This window comes from Phyllostomus hastatus, unplaced genomic scaffold (genome assembly GCF_019186645.2).
Source record: "Phyllostomus hastatus isolate PE091 unplaced genomic scaffold, TTU_PhHast_1.1 phas_contig_81, whole genome shotgun sequence".
In the NCBI taxonomy this organism is placed as follows: Eukaryota; Metazoa; Chordata; class Mammalia; order Chiroptera; family Phyllostomidae; genus Phyllostomus; species Phyllostomus hastatus.
In genome coordinates this window covers 3,047,092-3,065,111 of record NW_025333962.1, presented here as the reverse complement: position 1 = coordinate 3,065,111, position 18,020 = coordinate 3,047,092, and positions in this window count along the sequence as shown.

Here is an 18,020-nt window from a genome sequence, read left to right as displayed (position 1 = left end):
TACACCAACCAGTGGTGTCCTATGTCATGGCATCCCCTGCAAACTTATTCAGTTTCTCAGACACACTTAAGTGATCTGGGCAGGGCTGCTGACATGACACCAGTAGTGAGTGACACCATGTCTACCAGCACTGAGAGGCTGCATCACTGTGGCAAACAACCCCCATTATTGAAGAAGGTCTGCAAGACTGGTGACCTCACTGCTCTGCAGATATCTCAGACAGGTTGTTTAAAAAGAGCAGAAACTGAGAAGGAAGATGGCAGAGGAGTGAATGGCAATCACACTGAACTCCACTCAGGACCAATCTGGAATCACAACTCAGTTGTGGAGATACCACCCAGGACAAACTACTGAACAGTAGCCAGAGAGAAGCATACTGCTCCAGAACAACCTGTCTGGTAAGGAGTGAGATACAGACTCGAGAGGGCTGTCTGGGCTTCCTTATGTGGCAGGGCTGGTGGGATAATTAGGCAGTCTATTGGATCCCCCACAGAAGATTGGGGTCTAAACCCTAAGCTAGGATACCCAGCCTAGAAAGGGATAGCCCAAAAAGTACAGAGATAACAACCAACGATGAAAAGTGGCAGGGTTGCTCTCTACTAGAGACAGATTACTGGAGACACAAGGACAGTTTAAAGGGCCAACACACAAATTTTCATTTGCAGACACTTATCCAGGGCTCTGGCAAAGGTGGGGACAGAGTGGGCCAGATATGCCTGAGGAAAGAAGGAGAATGGAAGCCTTAGGGGGAGAACTGAGAGAGTAGCTGCTAGGATCATCATGCTGAGAATCCCCTACATCAGAGAGGTCAAATTCATTTTCACTGGAGCCTACGTAGCATCGCGGTTACCTACAAATGGCCGAATGTAATTTTAGGACTGTATACATGTAACCACTCTCTAATTAGGGGCAAGGAACTCGGTGCTGACATCTGGTAGAAACAAGGTGCCAGGCAGGATAAAAAAAGTAGAGGGCCGGATTTGGCCCTGTGGCCTTGCTTTTGCCACCTGTGCCCTAGAGGGCAGCAGCCTTTGTGCTCAGACAGACCACTCTCCTCTGAGTGGCAGTAGCCTGAGGGAAAACAATAGCCCCAACCCCAGCAGGGTCTCTTCCCTGGCCTTTTGGTGCCTAAGCCTGACTGCTGAGTCCTAGAGACCAGATGAACAGCTGACATAAATAGCCAGAGAGAGTAGGTCACTGGCAAAGTTGGGGCAGAGTGGACTACAGAGTCTAGAGGAGGGATGGAGACTGTGGGGAGAGAATGTAGCCACTGGGATCTGGTGCTGAGCCAGCCTCCATATGCAGCAACCATCCTGCTCAGGCAGAGCAACACCTCTGAAGAGCAGCAGACTGAGGGGAAACAATAGCCCCCACCCCAGAAGGGGATTGGCCTCCCCCTAAGGTGCTAAAAACTTGACTGCTGAGTGCAGTGTCCTGATTAACAACTGCAGGAGACAGCCAGAGACAGAAGATCACTGGAAGTATGGAACAGGCTGCCTCAGGTCAGGTCAGGTCAACACTGACATCACCAGAGGCAGATCCAGAAAGAAAAAAACAATGGTAAATACAAGAGGCTACCGAGATGAAAACCACTGTAGTCTTCTTCATGATTTGCAATATTTTCTTTTCTGCATAACTTTATAACATTCATTTCTTGTCCTGTCAGGGAGTATATATAAGAAGTCACTCGATTTTATATGATAGTATATTTCAATTAAATATTTTGTCCCTCCCTTCTCTTTGCCCATTTTACCATCCTCTTCCTTTGCAGTATTTTCATTTGTTTTGGTTTTGTCCCTAGCTACAAATTATTCCCATTATACATTCTTACTGTTTCTCCCCTGTCCAGACACTCAGAATGAATTCTCTTCTCAAAGGTCATTTGACATCCTTTTGCGCAGCTCCTAAAACACCCTCATTCTCTCTATACATTTAAGAATCTTTGCTAGTTGGGTAGGGTAGTTGTTGTTGCACTGTTTTTTTCCAGGTTATCTCTAGAGCTTCACTAGTTCTGCATTTCAAACAACAAATTTTACTGGACCCCTCTCCTATTCTTTTTTTTTTTTGACTCAAGTTTTAGTTCTGCCCTCTTAACCTGTTTTTCCTTTCTTTTTCTTTTTGTCTTTATTCTTTCTCTTTCATCCTGCCCTTATTTTTCTTTACTCTCTGTATTCTTTACATTCCATATTTTATTTTTCCCTCACTTAGTCTGGTTTTTGTTTCTCATTCTTAGTATTCCCTCTCCCTCTATCATTACAAAATTATATCCCATTCCTCTAAATTCCTCTTGGACTTTTCTTTGTTTCTTTTTTCCCCTCCTTTCTCCACGCCACCTATTTTAATTTTAACTTGTGTGTTGTGGATAGTACTCCAGTGGGTCTTTCTCTCCAATTTGGCTCCCATATTTTAATTAATAATTTAATATTTTCCTTCCTTCTCCTTTGTCTCAATTATTTTATTTTATATTATTTTAATCTTTGTTCAGTCTTTATATTATATGCTTCCCTTCTCATACTCAATTTGTCACTCTTCATTTCCTTTATTTATCCATATGGTAAACTTTACCTTGTCTCCTCCATTCTTCCAACTTCAAACTCTTCTTAGTGGTCCTTCCTCTACCCCCTCAAAATAATTTCTCTTTCAGTAGGTCATCTCATATCCACTCTCCTTTCTTGTAACAGTCTTAATCTTGTTACATCCCTATCAATATTGTTCATTTGCTATTGATAGTAGGATTGTGGGGGAGAAGCTGTATTTGCATGTGTGGGTGTATTTCCTGGACTCTGTGCTTTTGTTCAGAAAGTGTCTGCACGGAAATACATAAGACATGGTGGGCAGACTGACCCTCAGTCAACCAGCAACAGGGAAGGACCCAGGAAATAATGGCCCAATGACAATAAAAACCCAATTATATCCAGTAAACCAGCATAAAAGGCATGAAGGACATCCAAAGAACTTCATGTTCAGTATATCAAGGAGATTGCACAAATAAATCTCACAGGCCTCCCACTGTAGAAGCTCACAGTCAGAAAGTCAAAAGACATCAATTTAAGAAACAGAAGCAAAAAAGAAGAGTTCCACTAACAATGGGAAGACAAAGAATCAACCCCCATTCAAAAGGAAAGTAGGAATCCTTCAGAAAGAATGCTAAATAAAAGAGAGGCCAGACAACATTCAGATATTGTGTTCAAAACAATGGTTATAAGGAAACTCAATGAACTCAGAGTGAATTATCCGAAACTGCAGTGAAATTGTGAGGAACTTACTTCACATCATATCAGCATGAAAAAGGACATAGAAACAATCAACAAGGGCCAAGAAGAAATGAAGAATACAATTTGTGAATTAAAAAACACAGTAGAAGGATCCAAAAGCAGGCTCGCTGAAGCAGACAATTTAGTCAGTGAGCTGGAATAAGAAAAAGAAACAAACTCCAAAAAGGACAAGAAAAGAAAAAAGACTTAAAAAGAATGAGGAGGGATTAATGGAAATGCAGGACAACATGAAAGGGAATAATATCCACATAACAGGGATACCAGAAGGGAAGATGAGAAGCAAGGAATAGAAAACTTGTTTGCAAAAGTAATAATGGAAAACTTCCCTAATTTGATGAGGGAAGAGTCACTCAAATCTAGGAAGAAGAGAGGGTTGAGTCAAGGGGAATGCAAAGAGGCTCACTGTGAGACATATTATAATGAAAATGGCAAAACTTAAAGAAAAAGAAAGCATCTTAAAGGCAGCAAGGGAGAAATAAGAGGTAACATGCAAGGGAGCCCCGATAAGGCTAGCAGCTGACTTCTCAGCAGAAACATTACAAGCCAGAAGGGAATGGCAAGAAATATTCTGAGTAATGAAAAACAAAGGCCTGCAATCAAGACTACTCCATCCAGTAAGACTCTCAATCAAAATGGAAAGACAAATAAGGAGTTTCCCAGACAAAAGAAAGATGAAAGAGTAGCGCCACCAAACCAGCATTGCAAAATATGTTAAGAGATTGTTTAAGAAGAGAAAGAAAAGCAGTGAGAGAGATAGGAACAAAGGTACCAAGGGCATTAAATGGCTGCTGTGTCCCCCACCATCCTCCACCCTGAACTCACAGACTCTGCGACCTCGAGCCCCTCACCACCTGCCAGCCCCGAGTTCTAGCCCCCACCCAGAACCACCCTCCATGCCCATGAGAAGAGGGAGCAAGGACCACCGCCCTTCAACCCCGGCTGCCAGCCCCCACCGAACAGAGGGCGGAGAGGGGCCTGGGCAGCTAACCTCGGGCTGCACCTCTGCTCCTCCACCCAAGCCTCGCCCCCATGCGCCGCCCACATCCCACCGCCCCTGCATCCAGCAGTTAGGGCGCCCCGGGCCTGCCCCTGACCAGCTCCACAGATGCAACCACCTGCCCAGCGAGTAACAACCCACCTCCAGCAAGATTCTGAGCCCCACCCACCCACCGCGCCTCCAGTGGGCCGAGGCCGCTCCCCTTAGCAGGTACTCTCCAGGCAACCCTGCCGGATGTCCCTCTTTACACCCTATGTGCCTAGCCGCTGGCAGGGGTGGGGTTCGGCGCCGGTTTGACACTGGGGAGCTGGACACTCCCGGGGTCCAAACGGAGGCCCGGAAAATCTCGGCACCCTTCCTCACCCGCAGCTGGAGAACCTGCCCCGGTGCTTCAGTCCTGCTAGGGTCCTGAATTTGCGCAGTAAACCCCACCCAGGCTGTTCACCAGGTGACCCCCCTTGCCCATTGACAGTAGGCCTCGGGGACCACATTCCTCTCACTGGAACTGAGCCTGATGTGGGGGCCAGGCTGAGAGCCGGCTCTCTGCAGGTGGCCCACCGGACCTTGCTGTGACCCTTGGGAACAGAACCAGAAGCACCCAGTTAGGTTAAGGTCTATTATCCGTTTTGAGTTAAATTTTATGTGTGTTGTAAGGAAGGGATCTGTTGTGGGGTTAAATTATGGCCGCCCCAAAAGACATGCTGAAGTCCCACCCCCAGTACCTGTGCATGGGACCTTATTTGGAAATACAGTTGACCCTTGAACAGTGCAGGTTTTAACTGCATGGGACCGCTTAAATGAAGAATTGTTAAAATCCATGTTTAGCCAAGTGCCGGAAGCCATCTAAGTGCCCATCAGTAAATGAATGGATCAAAAAACTGTGGTACCTTTACACAATGGAATTCTATGCAGCAGAAAAAAAGGAGCTCCTACCCTTTGCAACAGCATGGATGGAACTGGAGAGTATTATGCTAAGTGAAATAAGCCAGGCAATGAAAGACAATTACCATATGAGCTCTCCTATAAGTGGGACCTAATCAACAAAACAAACAAGCAAGCAAAATATAACCAGAGATGTTGAAATAAAGAACAAATTGACAGTAACCAGAGGAGAGTGGGGACAGAGATAGTGGGAGAAAGAAAGGGTGGGGTCATCAAGGAACAAGTATAAAGGAACCCATGGACAAAGCCAAAGGGTGTGGGATTGAGGGTGGGAGGTGGGAGTGGTTGAGGTCAGGGAAAGTGGTGGCAGGAAACTGGAGACAACTGTACTTGAACAACAACAAAAAATAGTTTAGCCTTTAATTGATTGGCTTAAGGGCTTAAAGCTGTAACTATAGAGTTAAATAGGTTAGCCTTAATAATAGGCTTAATTGACTAATGCATGTGGAAAGCTGTAATTCCAAAATTGGGTAGATTTTGAATAAAAACTCTTTCCTCAATCATGAAATCTTCGTCTCCAGAATTTTACCTATAGGGTGGTGCTGGTCAGGAGGACCCCACTTCCAGTTTGGTAACAGCAATGGCAACTCTGATGGGACCTTAGCTGCCTGTGGCTGGTTGACCCTAAGAGTGAGACTGTGGTGTTTTCAAGTCTGTGGGAGTTCCTCTGTATGCCTGCTGGGAGTGACCTATACATGCCTAGCAAATGGAAAGGAAAGGAGTCTGGGAAGGAGCCACGCAACAAAGTCCAGGGAGACAGCTTTGGGGAAATCATTGTGTGGGGACCATCATTTGTAAAATTGTTGGCAGAAGTTTTGCTTGCGAGCACTCTTTGAAATAATGGAGTCGTGGATACCAGTTATGTTTATATCTTCCCAGGTTTCTTGGATTTTTTTTGGTTATGGCTTTTAGCCTGTATGTCTAAGCCAATAAAGGCAGTTCTGCGCTGGCTCCTATAGGGAGCCCACTGGGTAGGATTTCGGTGGACTGGAGCATGTACTGTCATTATCCAATATCCAAGGAGGTGTTGACTTATTATTGTAATACTGTGTTGCCTGTGTGTGTTCTGGCATGTGAGGAGAGGTGGCCCTTCCATGATTCCCTAGGTTACTGTACCATAATGCAACTGAAACAGTACTGTCAATGGTTATACAGTTGGAATGAAATCCATTACATCAATGCATTTATGTTGTTGCATAACAGGTTTTCATCGGAGTCAGGGAACCATCTGATGGTGCAGAGAAAGAAAGAGACCTCAAAACCTCTCCCTGAGAGTAAGGTCCTGGAAGTAAAGGAGAATGAAGAGATAAACTTCATCAATACTCTGAACTCAAGGTACTCAGTGTTGGTGACAAGGGGACCTCCCTCCCACCATCCCCTCTGCTAGCTACTCCAGAAATAGGCCCCATAGAGCCAACAGCTCCACCCCTGTATGATGAGACATGAGTCTTCCCTTCAAAGACATGTCAGGGCACCTGATTTGGCCAAGGAGCATCACTATCTGGAGCAAAACAGTTTCCTTTGGGGCAATACCCTATAGGCAGAATAACTCTGGAAGGCCAGCCCACTGGCTACTATTGGCCTCATACTCCATTTTCCACTTCAGACTTACTGAATTGGAAGAATTCCAACCCCTCATAGGGGGAGGATCCTCAAAGAATAACCAATCTTATCACCTCCATTTTCACCACTCATCATCCAGACTGTGGATGTGTGGATCATTGGTGTCCACCTACAGGCTGTCTACAATACTCTATTGGATAATTTAAGGTTATTTGGAAGGAATTTGGCTAAAGCTGAAGAGTTAGAAATCTTGCTGGTCAATGTATTTGCCATTCACCACTAAGATAAAACCAAAAAGAATGAAAGAAGTCAGTCAATCTACTAGTCACATGTCCACTTAAATGCACCATTTCAAAGAAGCCTTCTTTGCTACCATATTAATATTGTCCTTCCTCCCATTGCTTGTCCTCCCATTATCTTGTTTGACTTTCATCATTATATGATATATGGTCTTGAAACTTCAGTACACATAAATATTGAGCAAAGGACTGCCAGTGACACAGACACCGGGTCACAGTGTCCGAGGCGTCATGGATGAGACATGAGATAAATTCACATGGACTACCAAGTCCTGTGGAGGAGAAGGGACAGCACAGCTACACTCTCAAGGGGAGGGTGCCTCGGAGCGGCCTGGCCACTCTCTCAAAGGAGAGTGCCCCGATCGTTCCCTTCACAGGGTTGTTATTGACTTTTAAATTGCACAGGAATACAGGTAAAGTTCATTAATCATTGTCAGGCAGTAAGGATCAAAAAAATAGATAATGTTCAAAGAGCTAAAAGGGCTCACACTGAGTCAGGATCTATCACCTAAAAAGTTACAAAACTTAAGGGACTAAACTCATTTCCTGCCCGGGCCTTTATAATCTAATTAAGAGCATCCTCAGCAAAGCAGGTTTCACAGGATTTTACATATCCTTTCTCAGACCTAATCACCCCAGGAAGTCTGCAATTCCCAGCACAGGGTTGCACTGCCCTTTGTCATTGTTACAGGCTTGATTCAGGCAGAGGAAACAAGGCAGCCAAGAGATTGGAGACTTCTCGCAAGCAGAATGAAGACTCAGGCTTTGTCAAAGCCAAGGGATGAGGGTCGATCGCCCCCTTTTTCCATAGCCCCCCAAGTCCTTCCCTGGGGCCTCCACATGATCATGCCTGTCTTAGGTGGTTCCCCCCTTGGGGAATCTTACCCGTCATTGGCTAACTGATCAAGCACTGGGGGCCAGGCAAGGAGCAGAAGCAGCACTCCTGCCAGGGAGATAAGCTTGTCTCCTTAGTGGCTCCTGGTCCAGAGGTCTCTCACTCAGCCTTAGCCACGGGGGGTTATACCTCCTGAAACTAGGCAGGGAGGTTTCCAACATGCCAGGATTTCTAGATAAACAAGAGGTCCATCTGATCTCAAAGTTCCTGAAATGTGGTTACAAAGACCAGGGTAGCAGGCAGAAATAAGTGTTGCTATGATTTTGTCTTTCATTGGTTAGAAGACCAAAAGAGCCACTGGAGGAGCAAGAGTCAGAGGAATTTTAGGGAAGAAAAAGCTGGTCTTAAAGGCTTAAACACTGGTCTAGATTTGATAAGGCAGACATGTCTCTGATTGTGGAAGTGCAAGAGGTGGGAGAATTTGCTGATATGTAAAGTGGGTCAGAATCAGACAGCTTCAGAACCTAAGCAAGTGATCTGCAGGGAGCTCAAACCAGTCCCAATTCATCACCAGTGGCTCAGTCATCTGATACAACAGACCAATGTGCCTATGCACTGACCAAACCAATGGACAACATCATTTACATGGCCATATATCTCCAAATATGTCCCCAGGTGTCTCCAAATATGTCCCCAAAGGAGAAACACATCATTAGTGTCTCTTGAGAATGATTCCCCTAGAGTGAGTTAACATTCATGGAGATAACCTAATCCCCTTTATTCTGATGTTGTGTTCAACCAGAAACCTGTCGATGAGTGATTTGACAGCCCGAGCATCTTCCACAATGACTCAGCTTAAGCCAAGTGCCCATTCCTGGGCCATTCTCTCTAGGCAGAGTGATAGAGGTCTCTGATTAGCCAAGTCCAGACATCTGATTGCCCTTTTGCCATGAGCGAGGTCAGTAACCACAACAAAGCCACCTGATCTAGAAAGTGAGGGTAGACAGTGCCTCAAGTAAAAACTGAGGTGTCATTGCTCAGAGAATTAAAGAACATTGTGAAATCAAAATATGGGTGTGCACTACACGCAATATTCTGAATTACCCTGAGTAAACCACATTGGGTTTCTGAGTACCATTCTGGGTATCACATTCCCTTATGAAGTACTTTCTCACAAATGAAGATCATGTAGAAGATCAGAAATTTAGACTAGAAACCAGTGAAGAAACTCCAGGGCCTGTGAGAAATTATCAGATATCTCATGAAGAAAGATAATTGGGTGTTATGTATTCATTGTATATCTAAATGGTCAAATTAGGGACGTAGTAGGTACTCAATAGGTACTTGCCATAATGGCAAAATCAAAGAGGGAAAGGCAACGCTTACCTATTTCAAGACATTTTTAAATTATATTTTATTTATTATGCTATTACAGTTTTCCAATTTTTTTCTCCCCTTTATCCCCCCTCTACCCTCCACCCCCCAAACCTCCAGCATTGTCCCCCTTAGTTCATGTCCATGGGTTGTACATATAAGTTCTTTGAGTTCTCTGTTTCCTATACCACTCTTAACCTCTCCCTGTCTATTTTATGCCTACCAATTATGCTTCTTAGTCCCTGTACCTTCCTCCTCCACACACTCTTCCCCTCCCCCTCTCCACTGAAAACCCTCCATGTGATATCCATTTCTCTGTTCCTATTCAGGTTGGGTTGTTTTTTTTTTAGGTTAAGTTGTTGAGAGTTGTGAGTTTGTTGTCATTTTACTATTCATAGTTATCAATTGTCTTCTGTTTCTTAGATAAATCCCTTTACCATTCCAGATAATAAGGGCTTGGTAATGATGAACTCCTTCAACTTGACCTTATCTGGGAAGCACTTTATCTGCCCTTCCATTCTAAATGATAGCTCTGCTGGATAGAGTCATCTTGGATGCAGGTCCTTGCCTTTCATGACTTTGAATACTTCTTTCTAGCCCCTTCTTGTCTGCAAGGTTTCTTTTGAGAAATCAGCTGACAGTCTGAGGGGAACTCCTTTGTAGGTAACTGTCTCCTTTTCTCTTGCTACTTTTAGGATTTTCTCTTTATCTTTAATCATGGGTAACTTAATGATGATGTGCCTTGGTGTGTTCCTTCTTAGGTCCAATTTCTTTGGGACTCTCTGGGCTCCCTGGACTTCTTGGAAGTCTATTCCCTTTGCCAGATGGGAGAAGTTTTCCTTCATTATTTGTTCTAATTAAGTTTTCAACTTCTTGTTCTTGTTCTTCTCCTTCTGGGACTCCTTTGATACTGATGTTAGAGCATTTAAAGTTGTCCCAAAGGTTCCTAAGCCTCTCCTCATTTTTTTGAATTCTCGTTTCTTCCTTCTGTTCCAGTTGGATGATTATTTCTTCCTTTTGTTCCAAATCATTGATTTGAGTCCTGGTTTCCTTCCCTTCACTGTTGGTTCCCTGTACATTTTGCTTTATTTCACCTTGGGTGGCCTTGATTTCTTCCTTCATTTTGCAGCCAAACTCAATAATTTCTGTGAGCATCCTGAATACCAGTGTTTTGTATCTAGTCAATTTTATTTTACCAAGAGCCAAAGAAATATCCATACATTCCAGTCCTATGACAGATCCACCATATCGCTCAGCCAACCTACCAAGGAGCATTTCAGACCATAAATGTAACTACTCCTTAACTGTTAAGGAGTTTAAATTACATTTGGTCCTTTGAAGACAACTGCAATGCTGATGTGGCCCCCACTGAAAATGAGTTTGACACCCCTGCCATAACATGAAGTGGGATCGCATGTGCAGAATTGTTATATTATGTAATGTTCTGGCATTTTCCAGCTTTGTTCCCCCCTAGTACTTAAACAAGTAGGGGCTTCTCACTGGGGAGACATGCAGAGATACTCAAGGGGACAAGTGTCATGATGGGTGCCACACTGGGGAGCAAGGGCCACAACATGTGACATACAGGGAGACAGGCAGCTTGCAGTGTGCATAGCTCACCCACCCATGAATAAAGGCATGCCAGACATGCCAAGGCTCCATGAATATTATTCCATCTGAGCAAATACCTTGGACCTGTTTGGCATGGAATAGTCACAACACACTCCCCATCCCCTTCCCTTCTCTTTCCTTCTCCCAGGTTGACTGGGACTATTTCTCAGAAGTAGGTATTAGCCACACACCTGGAGACCTTTCTTTGCCAGACAGTCTCAACAATTTAACGCCCTAGCACAACACCTGGAGGGCAGCCAAATTCTGCCCTGGGCCAGGGTGGAAGTTGTTAGAATAGGAACTTTTAGATGCAATCAGTCTATCTATTTTTTATTGCTTTAAAGAAATCAGAGGGGCAGCTAAAAAGACCTTTTATAAGAAGAGAAATATTTCTTCTTGTAAAATAAAAAAGGATGAATCATAGAATCCTTTCACTAAGCATTTCCTGCATAGTGTTTTTTCTCCAAAAAGTTACTCACTTGAGGTTAATAGTGAATAATAACCACTGACATTTACTGAGCTTTTGCTCTGTGTTAAGACATTTATATGATCTTTGTTGTAAGCACTTTAGGAGATAGGTGGCTGACTACCATCCCCATTTTGTAGATGGAGATACTGAAAGTCAAAAAGATTAAATGACTTGCCTTAAATAACAGGACTCTCCTGTAGTGATGCTGAGAGTTAAACCAACTAGTGTAGCCAGATGTAGCATGTAGAAATGCAGCTGCTTCTTGCATGGGACATACTTATATTAAAAATAATTATTTGTTGTTTATATGAAATTCAAATTTACTGAGCACCCTGTGTTTTATCTGGCAGGCCTAAATTTGAGTACTTTGAATCCAGAGCTCTTTTTCTAGTCATTCTGCACAAGGTTTTCAAAGTGTGATCCCAGGACAGCATCATCAGCATCACATGGGAAATTGCTAGCAGTGCAAGTTCTCAGTCTCCACACAGACCTACTATCAAAAAATGTGTGTAGGATCCCCAAAATCTTGGTTTTAACAAGCTTCCCAAGCAATTCCAATGGATACTCAATTTTGATCACCTCCGTAGAAGGCTGTATCACCCCAACAATATTCCAAGACAGGTAGAGACCAGTCAGGCTTTTAAAATAAGCCACCTGAACTTGAATCTCAAGGTTTTCCCATGACTTCATATCTCTCTCTCTTTTTTTATTTGTCTTTATTTAGTCAAGTGTATTGGGAACTGCCCTGCCTGGTTTTAGGAGCTGTAACCCCCCCACCCCCATGGCTAAGGCTGAGTGAGTGACCTTCAGACCATAAACTACTAAGGAGACAAAGCTTATCTCCCTGGCAGGAGCTCCTTTTTTCATAAATGGCCCTCAGTGCTTCATCAGTTAGCCAATGATGGGTAAGATTCCCCAAGGGGGGAATCACCTAAGATAGGCATGATCATGTGGGGGGCCCCAGGGAAGGATTTGCGGGGGGGCTATGGAAAAAGGGGGTGATGGACCCTTGCCCCTCAGCTTTGACAAAGCCTGAGTCCTCATTCTACCTGCAAGAAGTAGCCTATCTCTTGGCTGCCTTACTTCCCCTGCCTGACTTTATCCTAAAATAATGACAGAGGGTGGTGCAGCCCTGTGCTGGTAAGGGCGGGTTCCCCTGGTGAGCAGGCCTGAGAAAGAATACATAAACTCCTGTGAAGCCTGCTTCGCTAAGAATGCTCTTAATTAAATGATAAAGGCCCAGGCAGGAAATGAGTTTGCTTCCCAGAGTTTTGTGGCCTGTTAGCTAACAGACCCTGACTCAGAATAGGCCCTCAGAGTTCTTTGTATGTTATCTATTGTTTGATTCTCACTGCCTGACAATGTTTAATGAACTTTACCTGTATTCCTGGGCAAATTAAAAGCCAATAAAAACCCTGTGAAGGGAAGAATCGGGGCGCTCTCCTTTGAGAGAATGGCCAGGCCACTCTGAGGCACCCTCCCCTTTAGAGGGTAACTGGGACATCCCTTTTCCTCCACACAGGACTCAGTAGTCCATGTGAATGTCTCATGTCTCATCCATGATGCCGGAGACACTGTGGGTCAGTGTCCACATCACAAGTTCAATATATATCAATCCTCAGTTTTCACTGTGAACTTTAACAATATACTTCCTGAATCACATGAATGTGAATCACATGCTGGAGCCTGTCTGGTTTTTCCTCATAGAACTTCACTCCTTCATTCATTCATTCATTCAGCCCCTCAGTCATTCAACAAAACTTTATTAAGTCTCTATTATGGGATAGGCACTGAGCACAATTTACTTCCTGTTAAAATTGCTTATTACCACTCATCAGTTTCCTGCATTATTAGGAGCTCCTGGAGAACTGGGAGAGAGTAAGGAGCAGGCTTCTTAATATCTGAGACCCTAATTCATAGCCAGGGATCACAAGATGTTTAATAGAATTGAGTGGGGAGAATGTCAAGAGCATTCTCACCACCCCCCATTTTTAATTCAAAGTTCTCCAGGTCTGGGAAGGCTGCCAATCTCCCTCCCCAAAGGAAAAACATGAAAACAGCCCTGTTATTCTCCAGAGCATATATGACCACTTAATGTTCCTCAGCTTTGATGCTGAGTAGGTTTGTCTGTTTGTGGTTAAGAATGGAGGAGTGTTCATTCACATTTAACCATTAAGGGCTCACCAGATTTTTTTTCTGTCATTCAAAACAACCATCCTTACTTCCTGCTCACTGAAAAAGAGCTGACACTTGGGATGGTTAAGAGATGTAATTGGAAATGGCACTCTTACAGCCATAAAATATACACACACGTGCATGCACGGGCATGATGCCTTTAGTATTGAAATTTTCCAAGGACCAATCACAAACCTTCTGTCAGGAAAAAAGATCCATTCTAAGAAATGATGTCAAAGTCCCTGTTAATGGAGAAAATGCATCTGCTGGGGCTCAGGGCTGGCAGGAGAGCTGACAAAGTTTGAAACAGGAGTTGCCCACAGCTGGGGTTGGAGCCAGCACTGTTTCTTTCTTCTTTTCCTTTTTTTTTTTTTGCTTGTTGGTTTGTTTGTTTGTTTGTTTGTTTTTAAAGAGTGAACAAATAAATTTTATTACCATTTTTACCAAGGAACTTAACCTATCTTCTTATCTGTAAAAGAGGAGTAATTACTGAAATAGGAATTTCACAGCATTGTAATAAGGACCAAATAAGATAATATATAGAATTAAGTTTATACATGAAATATGAACATATTTTTATTTCAAAAATATTTTTCATTGTTCAGTTACACTTGTCCTCATTTCCTCCCATAACTCTCCCTGCCCTACCCACTTCCCACCTTCCACATTCAATCTCCCCCATTGTCTCTGTCCTTAGGCCATTTATACATGTTCCTTGATTTGACCCTTCCCCTTCTTTCCCCCATTACCCCCTCCCATATCCCCTTTTGTCCCTGTCAGTTTGTTGTTGTTTTTTTATTTCCATGACTCTGGTTCTAGTTTTCTCATTTGTTTGTCCTGTTGATTAGGTTCCACTTATAGGTGAGATCATATGGTGTTTGGCTTTCACTGCCTGGCTTATTTCACTTAGCACAATACTCTCCAGTTCCATCCATGCTGTCAGGAAGGATAGCATTTCCTTCTCTCTTTCTGTATAGTATGTCATTGTTTAACTTGTACCACAGTTTTTTGATCAGCTCACTTACTGAAGAGCACTTAAGTTGCTTCCAGCACTTGGGTATTGTAAATTATGCTGCTTAATTGTGGTGCATAGGTTCTTTTGGATTGGTGTTATCTTTAGTTTTTTGAGGAAATTCCATACTGTTTTACACAGTGCTGCACCAGTTTGCATTCACACCAACAATGTACTAGGGTTCGCTTTCCCCACAGCCTTGCCAGCCCTTGTTGTTTGTTAATTTGTTTATGATGGCCATTCTGACAGGTGTGAAGTGGTATCTCATTGTGGTTTTAATTTGCATCTCTCTGATGGCTAATGGTGCTGAGCATCTTTTCATATGTCTCTGGGTCCTCTGTATGTCCTCCTTGGAGAAGTGTCTGTTCAGGTCCTTTGCTCATTTCTTTATTGTATTGTTTGTCTTTCTAATGTGGAGTCATTTCAATTCTTTATATATTTTGGAAATCAAACCCTTGTCCGAAGTATCATTGCCAGCACTATTTTTTAATAGACTGAAAGGACAGGCTTGAAGAGCAAGCATACCATGAAAATGGCCTCCAGCCAGGAACATTCTTCACATCCCACCCTTTTGCTCTGATTCTTACTCCTCTCCAGATCTGTTCAAATGTCACTCCCTGAAACCAGGCCAGATCCCACCCTTAGCCTTTCTCACAGTATTCCTAAATGTTGTCACTGTCAAAACTAAATTGTTGGACAGTTCATGTTGCCTGCCTTCCAACTAGAATATAAACACTATTTGCAGAGAGAGCTTATTCTGTTTGGTCATCATTCATTCCCTGCCTGTCACACAATAATAGGTGAAAGGATAGGATGGCACCATTTGCCAAGCAAGTTTATGACTTTGTTAAACATGACGAACATTTTACTCTTTTAAGTTTATGTCCCCAGAACTGAAATTATTGGAAAGCAAGACCAGAATGTGACTAAACACCCGCCATCCACCACAGCTGCAGGCAAAAGATAACATTGGAGCAATCTTCGGCTTATTCAAAACCAATCAAAACCTCCTGTGTTGCAATGCCCCCCCCACCCTTTTATAATCCAGTTATAATCTAATAAAACTTAAAGCCCTTACATTTCACTCCACACCATACCCCTTCCCTATCTCAGAACATGAATAAAACTTAGCTCTCTACCTTTTCTTCTCTTTTGAATTCTTTCACAGCCTGTGTCACTGATCACTGTAATATTTTGGTGGCTCATACCATTCTCTATTTCTCCCTCTCCTCTGCCTACTGAGACTTGTGACTAGAGGAGCAGGGTGTAGTGGAATCTTGACACAGGCTAACCCTCAACCCTATCTCTGCGAGGTTTGAGGAAAGGATTCTAATCCTTCTCCATCTCTGCAGATAGCCTCCTTCACACCCCACCCTCCCACATGGCCAGAGATCAGTAATTAATCTCAGAATAAAAGCATTCGATTTATTGAAAGTAATAGATTAGCGCCCTGTCTTGTTGTTATAAACCCTGGTTTACAAAACCAGGGTTTCAGTCATGAGGAATTCCTCTGACCATATCCTTGCTGGGTTCAGTCTGTTCTCTGTCTCAGGGACCTCTGGCTTTAAGATAGATCTTTGTGGTCAGCCTGCCCTCAGGTTTTGGTATGCTCTGCTCTGGCAGCAGACCTCGAGGTTGCTTGAGACAAGGATGTCCTTCTCAAACCTTTTCCTCCCTCCATGTTTGCATGCCTAAGATATCCTTCCTTTTTCCCATGGATAATACTCAATTGACTCTGCCCAAGACCTCCCCATTGAGATGTTTACTTAAGAATTTGAAGGGTCTGGGACTTACTGATCTCAAGCCCATGTCAGTAATTGATTTTCTATTACAATATGGCCTGGCCCCCATATGAACTGGGAGACCAGGAGTCTGGCTCTTAAACAGATCTCTTAACCATAATATTATCCTCCAACTTGGCCTTTACTGCTGCTATCTTGATCTCCTACTTAGGTTTTATTCTCAAGAGCAGGATAAAAAAGATTTTAACCTTCATCAGGGATTCCAGGCCTCCTTCTCCTATGACTTTTGTTCAAATTTGCCTCACTCATAAGTTTTTTTCCTTCCTTTCTCTGACCATTATATTTACATCTCTACCACTTCTCCCACTTGTGTCTATCTTGCTACAATATTTGTTTTCCAGCTGAGCAGCACTCTAATCCCTTAAGGCCATGCTCTTTTAATATTATCCAGCAGTGGGAATTATACCCTAAGGACCCTGAAACACCAGTCCAAAATAACCTATGGGCCCTAATATTCATAGCAGCACAATTTACAATAGTCAAGTGCTGGAAGCAACCTAAATGCCCACCAGTAAATGAGTGAATAAAGAAACTATGGCATATTTACACAATGGAATACTACACAGCAGAAAGAAAGAAAGAGCTCCTACTCTTTGTGACAGCATGGATGGATCTGGAGAGCACTATGCTAAATGAAATAAGCCAGTTGGTGAAATACAAATACCATATGATCTCACCTATAAGTGGAACCTAATCAACAAAACAAACAAGCAAGCAAAATATAACCAGAGACATTGAAATAAAGAACAAATAGACAGTAACCAGAGGGGAGGTGGGAAAGATAATTGCGGGGGAAAGAGGAAAGTGTTTTCAGGAACATTTATAAAGGACACATGGAAAAATCCAAGGCAGGTAGGATCAAGGGTAGGAAGTAGGGATAGCTGGGTTGGGGGGAGTGGGGGGGATGGAGACAACTGTACTTGAACAACAATTTTTAAAATGTGAGGAAAAAAGGCTGCATAAAAAATTATGTATTACCCAGCAAGGGCTAACACTATTTCTTACCTGCCTAATTCATCTGCATTTAACTGCTGTTTTGAATTAGGCTTGGCCCCACTGTACCCACATTAAGTGAAAACAAGGGTACAAAGAGTGAGAAAAATCTCACCTCCCTTCCCAAATGGTAAAACACTTTAAGTTCTCCTCCTGGAGACCTTGGAGCTGCTAAATCCTGGGAACAATAGAGCAATGGAGAGGTTTGGCCAGTCTTTGACACCATTAATTTCAATATTATCTTGCAACGGGACCTGTTTTACTATTCTCATAGGGAATAGACACAGGTTCCATTTATTTAGGTCTTTATGACTCTCAGAGATGAAACTAAGCTGTATGCTGTCAGTAAACTGGAAAACTGTACCCGAATAGAAAACAAATTTCAAAAATAGGTGAATAAATTTGTTAGTCCTTTACAAACATTTCAGTTGTGATACAACTATTAAGGTATGAAATCTTAACAGGGCCAGAGGTGTGGCTCCAGAACACCAAAGCCCATGAAATCCCTTTACCTTTCCAAAACCTCCCCTATTCATCTTAAAAGACAGTTAATGGGCTTTAGGAAACCAAAGTCCTTCCAGGAGAAGCTTGCTTTTCCTACCCTACCTTTTTGAAATGCAAATACCTGCTCTTCTTCAAGAACACTTAGCTGGTCCACCTTTTAAAATATAAA